Source organism: Galeopterus variegatus, unplaced genomic scaffold (assembly GCF_000696425.1).
Source record: "Galeopterus variegatus unplaced genomic scaffold, G_variegatus-3.0.2 Scaffold13763, whole genome shotgun sequence".
Taxonomy (NCBI): Eukaryota; Metazoa; Chordata; class Mammalia; order Dermoptera; family Cynocephalidae; genus Galeopterus; species Galeopterus variegatus.
Genome location: NW_007739874.1, coordinates 24619 through 33476, shown reverse-complemented (window position 1 = coordinate 33476; position 8858 = coordinate 24619). Strand labels below are relative to the sequence as shown.

General features: G+C 37.7%; 1 pseudogene; it reads left to right on the top strand.

The window, feature by feature from the left end:
* The first annotated feature begins 1058 nt into the window (after positions 1 to 1058).
* LOC103581722 lies at positions 1059 to 2456 on the top strand (annotated as a pseudogene).
* The last annotated feature ends 6402 nt before the right edge of the window (positions 2457 to 8858 follow it).

Here is an 8858-nt window from a genome sequence, read left to right as displayed (position 1 = left end):
TTAAAAATGTTTTTATTTCTTTTCAAAATCACTTTTAGTTTGGTCTCACTGGATAATTTAAGCTTTCACAATTTTTTTGTAACAAATATATTTTAGTTCTATACGTTCATTTAATAAATTTATTTTTAAATAATGTTATCCTATAATTTCACTGTCATTTCTATCAAAAGTGAAATTAATTTCACAGTCATTTCTATCAAAAGTGAAAGAAAGAAACAATTGTTTCAATTTCCAGAAAAACATTTTAGCCTTATATCTGTATTACACATAGCAAATATGCTTCACAATGTCACATATTTTTAAATTTAAACCAAGGTACCATCTTGACTTCCTTGCTTTGTTTTCTTGTGTTTTGGATTCAATGTATGAATGCGTTTGTCTACTCCTACATTCTCTTTTAGGTTCCTGCAAACATGTTGAAGTATGGTAAAGGCTTAATTGTTTTAAATATTCAGAAAACAGTATGTTATTCTCACTGGAGTCAATGTTTTTATGTGTGTATCCACAAAAGGAACTGGAAGACACAAAAACAGAATTTAGGAAAAAATAAAATATTCACCTAAATCTAACATTAGACATTTCTCTGGTTAACAGATTAGTTTGAACATTTAGTGGCTGACCTTTAGAACCCATTTTCTTTGCTGCAGACATCTATAAATTGAGAACTAGTGCTTTTATTATTAATCTCTAATAAATATTTGAGTCAGGAACTACGATGGAAAACAACATTTCTGATGAGTCATGGATGCCTCCTATTAGTGAGCTTGAGTTTATGTCTACTTTATTTTTTCTTTTCACTTTCAAAACTTTGTGCTTCAGTTAAGACTGTAACACAAGTCTAACAAGATCACGTAGAAATTTAACCTTATACCTTATTGTTTGACCAAGTCTCCCTTTCCTGCCATACAATTTTCCAAATAACATTATGTGTGAAGTTTAGAGAAAAACTTCACACATACATCCAAAATTTCTTGGAGTAAGACCCAGAATTTCTTGGAGTAAGGCAATTTTTAAGGTCTAATACATCCAAAACTAGGAGAGCCTAGTGTCTAAGGATCATGTCTGTGAGTCAGGATTCCTGATCCAGAGACAATGGTCCTGATGGGAGGGAGCCTGAAGGTGTCATTGAGAGTAACTGGAATGAGATTATTGACAGCTTCGATGACATGAGCCTCTCAGAACCCTTCCTCTGTGGCATTTGTGCATGTGGTTTTGAGAAGCCCTCTGCAATCCAGCAGCGAGCCATTTTTCCTTGTATCAAAGGTTATGATGTAATTGCTCAAGCCCAATCTGGGACCAGGAAAATGGCCACATTTACCATATCAATTCTGCAGCAGATTGAACTCGATCTAACAGCCACCCAGGCCTTGGTCCTGGCACCCACTTGAGAACTGACTCAGCAAACACAGAAGGTGGTCATGGTATTGGGAGACTATATGGGTGCTTCCTGCCACACCTGCATTGGAGCACCAATATGCATGCTGAGGTGCAGAAGCTGTAGATGGAAGTGTCCCATATCATTGTGGGTACCCCTGGCTGCATTATAGATATGCTTCCCTGGATATGCCTGTCTCCCAAATACATCAAGATGTTTGTACTGGGTGAAGCTGATAAAATGTTAAACTGTGGATTCAAAGACCAGATCTATTACATGTTAGAAAAGCTCAACAGCAACACCCAGGTGGTTTTGTTGCCAGCTACAATCCCTTGATTACAATTCTTGTCAAGAAGAAAGAGCTGACCCTTGAAGTTATCTGCCAATTCCACATCAATGTAGAATGAGAGGAGTGGAAGCTGGACACACTGTGTTACTTGTATGAAACCCTGACCATCACTCAAGCAGTCATCTTTATTAATACCCAAAGGAAGGTTGACTGGCTTACACAGAAGATGCATGCTTTTGTTGCCAGCTACAATCCCTTGATTACAATTCTTGTCAAGAAGAAAGAGCTGACCCTTGGAGTTATCTGCCAATTCTACATCAATGTAGAATGAGAGGAGTGGAAGCTGGACACACTGTGTTACTTGTATGGAACCCTGACCATCACTCCAGCAGTCATCTTTATTAATACCCAAAGGAAGGTTGACTGGCTTACACAGAAGATGCATGCCTGAGACTTCACTGTCTCTGCCATACACGGAAATATGGACCAAAAGGAATGAGGTGTGATCATGAGGGAGTTCCACTCTGGATCTAGCAGAGTATTGATAACCGCCGACCTTCTGGCCAGAGGTATTAATATGCAGCAGGTTTCTTTAGTCATCAACTATGACCTTTCCACCAGTGGCAAAAACTCCATAGAATTGATCGTGGTAGATGATTTGGCCGTAAGAGTGTGGCTATTAACATGATGACAGAAGAAGAGAAGAGGACTCTTCCAGACATTGAGGCTTTCTACAGCACTCCATTGAAGAGATGCCCCTCAAGGTTGCCAGTCTCGTTGGGGGGATAAAGAGTAATGGGAGTGGGGAGGGAAGGGAACCAAGGGTTGGATATCCTGCCATTGTTTTTTCTTTGAATTAATGTTAGTTTTTAAGAAAAAAAAGAAGGAACGGTGAACATTTTAGACTCCCTTTTCTTTGGGGTAGGCTCTTGCCCCAGGTGCCATCTCTTCTCCCAAAAAGCATTTCCCCAACCTAATCAATTCTGATCCCAGAGGCTCTCCCTAACCCAGCTGAATACCTCTTAAAATGATTCAAGGGGCTATAATATATTGCTTAACCTCATTTGCAGGACCAAATCTGGAGGGAGAACCCCTGAGAGAGGTTGCCCAGGGGATTGTCCCCAGGTGGGCAGAGCAAGGGGTAGAAAATGGTAACCATGTTTGCATTATTTTGTATAATATTTATTAATTCAGGAAACAAACTCAAAATTCTGAATAAAATGACTTGGAAACTGCCAAACAACAACAACCACAACCACAACAACAACAAAAAACCTCAGGAGATATATTTATAAAGTATGATATTGGTGTGCAATGAGTTCACATGACAAAAATTAAAGTGTGAAATGTAATTATTTTTCTATAGCCAGATCATTTTAATTGGGTATTTCTAGCAATATGTCCTTTATTTTGAACATACAATCATGCATCACGTGCATACAGTCATGCATCAGGGATATATTCTGACAAATGCATTTTTAGGCAATTTTGTCATTGTGCAAACATCATAAAGTATACTTACACAAACCTAGATGGTATAGCCCACTACACGCCTAGGCTACATGGTATAGACTATTGCTCCTACTTGAGTAATGCATTGTGCTACAACATTTTGATGGGTACATCATAGGCAATAGGAATTTTCCAGCTCCATTCTAATCTTATAGGACCACCATTGTAAATGTAGTCCATCATTAACTGAAACATCATTATGTGGTACACAACTGTATTTACACTTTTTAAATGCCAAGTTTGAGTTGAGTGTGTTTACTTATATTCAATAAAATGAATCTGCCATTATATTGCTCAAGGCCTTCATTGTAAAAAATGAGCAAAACTTTCAACAATAGCAACAAAAAAAGAAAGTCAAAAGCTACTGAAGACTCAGCTCCACTTCCAGGATGGGTGTGTGAAGTGCTCCATGGACCCAGTCACCACTCAAAGAAGCAAAGCTGGTCAAAACTGTAAGAACATAACCCTGTAAATTCTCTGAAAGTTGTCTTACAGACAAATAAAAATTATTCAGGAAAAATCTATGAAAACCTGGTAAAAACAACAATATTCTTTAGCATTTGAACCATGACCTACTTCCTCCCCACATCACAGCTTAGCTTGATGGAAGGTCCACTCCAGGCAGGTATGGTCAGTAATACGGGACTACCACTCCTAGGAACTTTCAATCAAGGGTTGCCATATCTCACCAGGAGGGGCATGCCACCAGGATTTCTCATCCCCTCCAAGTCTGAGTTTAAGAATCTAAATTCCTGATAAGTGTGGATGAGAGGTTATAGCTCCCTTTTTCTGACCATCTAGGTCCATAAGACGGAGCCTCTAACTTAGGCATGGGAGGCCAAGAATACTGGGACCCTGAACACCCTGAACAACCTCACCCCACCTTGCTTGTAGAGCAGAGATTCCATGCAGGGAGAGGCAAGCCAAAAAGATCAGCAGCTACTCCTCATAGCACCTAGAGTGGTGGCTTAAAGACTTTGCCTATGGAAGGAGACAGTACACAGGAAAAGAGAACGCCAAAGTTCTCCTCAAAGGAAATGTCTTTATTTGAAATGGAACACGGGAAAATTCAAGTCTAAGGATGCTCTCAACAACAATAACTCCTCTTACTTAAAAACAAGGTAAGTTGTAGACCAACTAATTTACCAGAGAGAACCAGGGAAAGGGATGATAAAAACGTTCAACAAACTAGGAATAGAATGGAACTTCCTCAACCTGGTAAAGGACATCTGTGAAAATCCATAATTAGCATCATGCTTAATGGTGAAAGATTGAATCATTCCCCCCTAAAATCAGGAAAAAGACAAAAATGTAATTTTCACCATATCTATTCATCATTCTGTTCTAAGCCATCCAGATTAGAAAGGAAGAAGTAAAACAATGTCTGTTTGCATATAACATGTTTTTGTATATATAGAAAACTAAAGCATCTACTAAAATACCGTCAGAACTAATAAATTAAGCAAGATTTCAGGATACAAGATCAACATACAAAAATCAATGCTATTTCTACACAATAGAAAAATGCAAACTAAAAATAAAATTAAGAAAACAATTTCATTTACAATTGCACGAAAGTAAATAAAAATGCTTAGGAATATTTTTAACAAAAAAAGTGCAAAACTTGCACTCTGAAACTATAAAACATTGTTCAAGGAAATTAAAGAAGACTTAAGTGAATGTAAAGACATCTCACATTCATGGATTTTAAGACTTAATGTAGTTAAGATGGCAATGCTCTCCAAATCTGTTTAAAGATTCAATGCAATCCTTTTCAAAGTACCAGCTGACTTCTTTGCAGAAATGGACAAGCTGATTCTAAAATTCATATGTAAACTCATGGGACATAGAATAGCCAACAAAATCTTGAAAGAGAAAAACACAGTTTCAAATGTTAATACCTAGCTACAGTAATAATCAAGACAGTGTGGTTCTGGCATAAGGATAGACATGTATCTGAATGGAACAAAGTTGAGAGTACAGAAATAAACCCTCACATCTATGGTCAATCGATATTCATTAAAAGTGCCAATGCAATTCAATTGTGGGGGTGAGTGGAAGAACAGCCTTTTCAACAAATGGTGATGAGACACCTGGATATCCACATGCAGGAGAATAAATTTGGACTACTACTTAACACCAAGCATACAAATTAACTGAAAACATATCACAGAACTAAATGTTAAGAGGTAAAAGTATAAATCTTGTTAAAGAATGTTCAGCAGTAATTATTATGACCTGGGTTAGGCGAAGCTTTGTATTTCACCACAAAACAAGTAACACAAGAATAAATAAATAAATACATACATAAATAAATAAATTATAAATTAAACTTTACCAAAATAAAAAAATTTTGACATACTGCCACACAATAAAGTCCATATATGATAAACACACAGGTAACATCATACTCAACAGAGCTGCTGTGCAACATGGTGGCTATAGTTAAGAACAATGTATTGTATTCTTGAAAAATGGTAAGATGATAGATTTTGAGTGTTCTCATCACACACAAAAAATAAGTATGTGATGTAATGCATATGTTAATTAGCTTAACTATTCCACGATGTATGCATATTTCAAAACAGCATATTGTACACAAAAAATATACAATTTTTATTTGTCAAATAAATAAATAAATATGAGACATCTCCAAAAAGTTCATGGAAAGATTCATATTATCTTTTAAACCTATTTTTCCATCAACTTTTTCAAGTATCCTAATAAAGTTCAAAAGATAAAAAGAAAATGAAGTGGGAGAGCAGGACTAACATTGAGTGAGCACCTCACCTATGCCCGGAACTTCACGGCCATCACCTCATTGTGCCAACACAACATCATCACGTTGAGCATCTCCCATTCACAGAAGAGGGACTGGTCACAGCTTCACTTGTTCATACTTATTGAACAACATACTGGTAGGGGTGGGTAGGAGATAAACCTAGTTCTCTTTGGCCCATGCTCTTTCCTCCACATCACCTGCCCTGCCTTCTCCTCTACAGCCCTCCCACCTGGGCTCAGGTGAACATGTCATATAACAAGGGTCTCAACAAGGAGGAGCTCGGCATTTCCTACTACTGCTTCTCAAGTTCCTTACCTCTACTCATTTCTCTGAAGTTCTTCACTCGTCCCACCACCTAAGAGGCCATCAGTCAATGCCCTCCCACCTGGGCTCAGGTGAACATGTCATATAACAAGGGTCTCAACAAGGAGGAGCTCAGCATTTCCTACTACTGCTTCTCAAGTTCCTTACCTCTACTCATTTCTCTGAAGTTCTTCACTCGTCCCACCACCTAAGAGACCATCAGTCAACGCCATCAGTCAATAGTTCTTTTTGGTGAATCACCCGCTTGCTGTACCGTATGTGCGAAACTATACCAAGGGGAACCATACCTAGATATGATAATATTCCTTCCCTTTGTCAGCTTTTATAAAATATACATAAAATAAATTTTAAAATCCATATTAAAAATATTTTTTAAAAACACAAATCAAAATACATCATCAAGAAAGTGAAGATATAACCCACAGAATGGAAAAAAGCACTTGTAAACCATATATATATATCAAGGGATTTGTATCAAGGGTATGGAGAGAACACTTACAACTCAACAGTAAGAAGACAATTTTTTTAAATGAGCAAAAATTTTGAATAAAAATGTCTCCAAATAACCAATAAAAACATGAAAAGATGCCCAACATTATTAATCGCAAGGTAAAATAACAATGAGATTTCCTAGCGATTAGGATGCCTGTAATTAAAATAACAGACAGCAACAAATGTTGACAAGATGTGGAAAGGTTGGAACCGTCATATACTGCTGGCAGGAGTATAACAGGATGCAGCTACTTCGGGAAAGAGTCTGCATTTCTCTAAATGTTTAAACATAGAATTACCATATGATCCAGCAATCTCACCCCTTGCTATATACCCAAGAGAAATTAAAACCTGTGTTCACACAAAAACTTGTACACTAATGTTCATAGCAGCGTTATTCATAATAGCACAATGTCCATCAGCTGATGAATGGATAAATAAAATGTGCTATATCAGTACAATGGAATATTATTTGTTAATAAAAATGAAATAGTGATCATGCTACAACATTGATAACCTTGAAAGAAGGTTCATCTAAATAAAAGAAGCCAGTCACAAAGGATTGCATGTTATATGAGTCCACTTGCATGAAATGTCCAGGTGAATCTATAGAGCCAGAAAGTACATTAGTAGTTGCCTGTGGGGAGGGAGAGAAGGAGGCACTAAGGGGTCTAGGGGTTTCTTGAGGAAGTAATGAAAAATATTCTAAAATTGATTATGGTGATGGTTGCACAACTGTCACTATACTATAAGCCATTGAATTGTACATTTAAATGTGTGAATTGTATGGTGTCTAAATTATATCTCAATAAAGTTGTTTAACAAAATTTATGAAGACTTAACTTTGTAATATATCCCATAGTCTGGAAAGAAAAAGGCTCAGTAGAACAATTTAATACATAAATAGAATATATTTGAAATTAGAGAATATCTGCAAAATATCAGACAGGAATCTAAACTGTTGTGATAATAATGAATCCAAATTCAGAGCCCTAAATACCATGATTTTATTGAAGTAATGTATTATGGAAGTTATGTTGTTAAATGTCAAGCATGCAATAAGCTAATTCTTTTTAGAATACTCATTTTCTGATCTTTTCTCCTAAGATTCTGTAAACTTTTTAGTCTTCTTACATTTAGGCACAGAACCCTGGCAAGCAAGCCCTGCCCCAGAGAGACTCACCCAGCTGCCGTGAAGGGCTCCACTAGAGTGACAGGCAGCCATGCCATCAGCAACACTCCCTCCCACTGCTATAGACATCAGTGCAGAATGAGTGGGTCTGTGATAGCCACTGCCACAGAAACTGCTGCCATAAGGATGGCTTGCTGCCATAACAGCAGCCACCACTACCTCATAGGTTACCTGGTGACCACTCATCAGTATAGGCAGAAGGAGTCACCAGCAGAGCCCAGGGAAAGAGGAAAGAAAAAAGAGAAAACCCACCCAGAGTCACCCATTCAAATTGAGGAGCACTAGTATACCCCAGTGTACCCATCAGGGTCAGGGTGAGCTAACCAGGGTGCTAACAGTCCCTCCCAAGAACATCTAGCATAACTTTAGAGTGACAAGAAGACTGCAAGACACTACCCCCCAAAATTTGAGAGCTTGCCTATGTCTTGACAAACCAACATAGTGTTACCAACCTCAACAAGGAAATATGAGTGTCCCAGAGACTAGGTCACAGAGGCACTCTCACACAATTCCAATACCCAATTTGGCCAAAGTACCTACATGGAGACCACACTACTGCATCTACATGGAAGTAATACTAAAACACCCCATTCAAACATCATTATAAAACACATCCATGAGAGGAACTCCCTCTCCACAAACCCCACTCCAGAGTATGAGAAAAAGCAACTTCTCTACCAGGTGACTAAACACCAATGTAGACATACTAGAAATATGGAAAAAACAAGAAAACATTACACCACCAAAAGTATACAATAATTCTCAAATACCAGATCCTATAGAGCAGGAAGCCCTTGAAATGACTGAAAAGGAATTTCAAGCAACATTCTTTTTTTTTGTCTTTTTTTGTCTTTTTCTGTGTCCGGCAACAGATCGCAACCCTCAGTGTTGC